We start from the raw sequence: 4,340 nt of genomic DNA, 5'->3' as shown, positions 1-4,340 counted from the left end.
CTGCGTAGACGAGTCCCTAATACATTTTACCGGGCGCCTTGGCTTCAAACAATACATCCCAAGCAAGCGTGCCCGGTATGGGGTCAAATTGTATAAGCTCTGTGAAAGGGCCACAGGCTATACCCACAAATTTCGGATCTATGAGGGAAAAGATCAGACCCTGGAGCCGGTCGGTTGCCCTGACTACCTGGGGAGCAGTGGGAAGACAGTCTGGGACTTGGTGTCACCCTTATTCGGCAAGGGGTACCATCTTTATGTGGACAATTTTTACACAAGTGTGGCCCTCTTTAGGCATTTGTTTCTAGAACGGATTTGCGCCTGTGGCACCGCGCGAACTAGTCGCATGGGCTTCCCCCAACGGCTCGTTACCACCCGTCTTGCAAGGGGGGAGAGGGCTGCCTTGTGTAATGAAGAACTGCTCGCGGTGAAATGGAGAGACAAGCGTGACGTTTACATGCTCTCCTCCATTCACGCAGACACGACAATCCAAATTGAAAGGGCAACCCGTGTCATTGAAAAGCCCCTCTCAGTCCACGACTATAATGCGCTCATGGGAGGGGTGGACTTCAATGACCAGATGTTGGCTCCCTATTTAGTTTCCCGCAGAACCAGACGCTGGTATAAGAAGGTGTCTGTATATTTAATTCAATTGGCGCTGTATAATAGTTTTGTTCTCTACAGTAAGGCTGGGAGAACACGATCCTTCCTAAAATTCCAGGAAGATATCATCGAGAACCTCCTGTATGCAGAAGGTTCCGTGGCCCCATCCACCAGTGTAGTTAGCCGTCTACACGAGCGACATTTCCCCAGTGTCGTTGCTGGTACCTCAACCCAACCGCCACCCCGAAAAAAATGTTGTGTCTGTAGCAGGAGTGGAATAAGGCGTGAAACCCTCTATTTCTGTCCTGACTGCCCTGACCACCCTGCCCTATGCTTAGGAGAGTGTTTCCGGAAGTACCACACACAGGTACACCTAGCATAGGGATTGCATCTCACAGGACAGGCACACAGGGCTATTAGGGCCCTTTTACTCACAGCTGTTGCAAACCTCTCCTTTCACCTGGGATAAAGTGCATAACGTACTTCGCCACATCTTTGGGCGATTTGCGCTTTGCACATTGCCCCATGGGGAAGGAGAGGTTTGTTCTATAAAGGTAAAAAAAACGAAACAAAAAAAAAATTACCGGTAAGTAAAAAAGTTAAAAAAAAGTTAATATGTTCTGTTCTGAAGTTAATAAATTTATTGCGTTGTGGCCTGGTTTTTTCTTTTTTTGTTTTGTTTTTTTTACCTTCCAGGTGGACCAACCGATCGACTAGCTGCAGCACTGATGTGCATTCTGACAGAAGCATTGCGCTGCTGTCAGATTACACGCAAGTCGGTGTATGCGGCGCTGCAAGACGAGATTTCTCCTCTGCAGTAAAAGATACGTTTGCCGAGGCATATGAGCTGAGGAGGTGGCGGTGTTCATATACTTTGGCAAACACTTTGTATATATATAAAAAAAAAAAAATCCCGGCAAGGATTTATTCATCCACATCGATTGATGTGAATGGAGAAATCAGGTTTGCCAGGGCATACGAGCTAAGTAGGTATGGAGGTTGGGCGGAGCTCCTATGTCCTGGCAGACGCCTTTCCCCTCCTTTTTCTTTTTTTGGCAGAGATTTTTTTTATCCACATTGATCGATGCGAATGAAGAAATCTGTGCCGTTCATTTTTTTCTTTCAGCCCAGAGGCTGAACGGAAAAAAAAAATCTCATTACCCGTATGCTCAATATAAGGAGAATAGCAGAAACTCTGAATGCTGGGCATACATGGAATGATTGCGGAGACCCTCAAATGCCAGGGCAGTACAAACACCCCACAAATGACCCCAATTTGGAAAGAAGACACCCCAAGGTATTTGCTGAGGGGCTTATTGAGTCCATGAAAGATTGAAATTTTTGTCCCAAGTTAGCGGAAAGGGAGACTTTGTGAGAAAAAAAAAATAAAATCAATTTCCGCTAACTTGTGCCAAAATTTTTTTTTTCTATGAACTCGCCATGCCCCTCATTGAATACCTTGGGGTGTCTTCTTTCCAAAATGGGGTCACTTGTGGGGTATTTATACTGCCCTGGCATTTTAGGGGCCCCAAAGCGTGAGAAGAAGTCTGGTATCCAAATGTCTAAAAATGCCCTCCTAAAAGGAATTTGGGCCCCTTTGCCCACCTAGGCTGCAAAAAAGTGTCCCACATGTTGTATCTCCGTATTCAGGAGAAGTTGGGGAATGTGTTTTGGGGTGTCATTTTACATATACCCATGCTGGGTGAGATAAATATCTTGGTCAAATGCCAACTTTGTATAAAAAAAATGGGAAAAGTTGTCTTTTGCCAAGATATTTATCTCACCCAGCATGGGTATATGTAAAATGACACCCCAAAACACATTCCCCAACTTCTCCTGAATACGGAGATACCAGATGTGTGACACTTTTTTGCAGCCTAGGTGGGCAAAGGGGCCCATATTCCAAAGAGCACCTTTCGGATTTCACTGGTCATTTTTTACAGAATTTGATTTCAAACTCCTTACCACACATTTGGGCCCCTAGAATGCCAGGGCAGTATAACTACCCCACAAGTGACGCATTTTGGAAAGAAGACACCCCAAGGTATTCGCTGATGGGCATAGTGAGTTCATGGAAGTTTTTATTTTTTGTCACAAGTTAGTGGAATATGAGACTTTGTAAAAAAAAACAAAAAAAAAACATTTTCCACTAACTTGTGACAAAAAATAAAAAATTCTAGGAACTTGCCATGCCCCTCATGGAATACCTTGGGGTGTCTTCTTTCCAAAATGGGGTCACTTGTGGGGTAGTTATACTGCCCTGGCATTCTAGGGGCCCAAATGTGTGGTAAGGAGTTTGAAATAAAATTCTGTAAAAAATGACCTGTGAAATCCGAAAGGTGCTCTTTGGAATGTGGGCCCCTTTGCCCACCTAGGCTGTAAAAAAGTGTCACACATGTGGTATCTCCATACTCAGGAGAAGTTGGGGAATGTGTTTTGGGGTGTCATTTTACATATACCCATGCTGGGTGAGATAAATATCTTGGTCAAATGCCAACTTTGTATAAAAAAATGGGAAAAGTTGTCTTTTGCCAAGATATTTCTCTCACCCAGCATGGGTATATGTAAAATGACACCCCAAAACACATTCCCCAACTTCTCCCGAGTACGGAGATACCACATGTGTGACACTTTTTTTCAGCCTAGGTGGGCAAAGGGGCCCACATTCCAAAGAGCACCTTTCGGATTTCACCGGCCATTTTTTACAGAATTTGATTTCAAACTCCTTACCACACATTTGGGCCCCTAGAATGCCAGGGCAGTATAACTACCCCACAAGTGACCCCATTTTGGAAAGAAAGCACCCCAAGGTATTCTCTGATGGGCATAGTGAGTTCATGGAAGTTTTTATTTTTTGTCACAAGTTAGTGGAATATGAGACTTTGTAAGAAAAAAATAAAAATAAATCATCATTTTCCACTAACTTGTGACAAAAAATAAAAAAATTCTAGGAACTCGCTATGCCCCTCACGGAATACCTTGGGGTGTCTTCTTTCCAAAATGGGGTCACTTGTGGGGTAGTTATACTGCCCTGGCATTTTCTAGGGGCCCTAATGTGTGGTAAGTAGGTAAATGACCTGTGAAATCCTAAAGGTGCTCTTTGGAATGTGGGCCCCCTTTGCCCACCTAGGCTGCAAAAAAGTGTCACACATGTGGTATCGCCGTATTCAGGAGAAGTTGGTCAATGTGTTTTGTGGTGTCTTTTTACATATACTCATGCTGGGTGAGAGAAATATCTCGGCAAAAGACAACTTTTCCCATTTTTTTATACAAAGTTGGCATTTGACCAAGATATTTATCTCACCCAGCATGGGTATATGTAAAATGACACCACAAAACACATTGCCCAACTTCTCCTGAGTACGGCGATACCAGATGTGTGACACTTTTTTGCAGCCTAGATGCGCAAAGGGGCCCACATTCCTTTTATGAGGGCATTTTTAGACATTTGGATCCCAGACTTCTTCTTACGCTTTAGGCCCCCTAGAATGCCAGGGCAGTATAAATACCCCACATGTGACCCCATTTTGGAAAGAAGACACCCCAAGGTATTCAATGAGGGGCATGGCGAGTTCATAGAATTTTTTTTTTTTTGGCACAAGTTAGCGGAAATTGATTTTATTTCTTTTTTTCTCACAAAGTCTCCCTTTCCGCTAACTTGGGACAAAAATTTCAATCTTTCATGGACTCAATATGCCCCTCACGGAATACCTGGGGGTGTCTTCTTTCTGAAATGGGGT

The sequence above is a fragment of the Bufo bufo genome, chromosome 2 (genome assembly GCF_905171765.1).
Source record: "Bufo bufo chromosome 2, aBufBuf1.1, whole genome shotgun sequence".
NCBI classification, from domain to species: domain Eukaryota; kingdom Metazoa; phylum Chordata; class Amphibia; order Anura; family Bufonidae; genus Bufo; species Bufo bufo.
The sequence above is the reverse complement of the archived record's forward strand: the minus strand, read 5'-3'. Positions refer to the sequence as shown.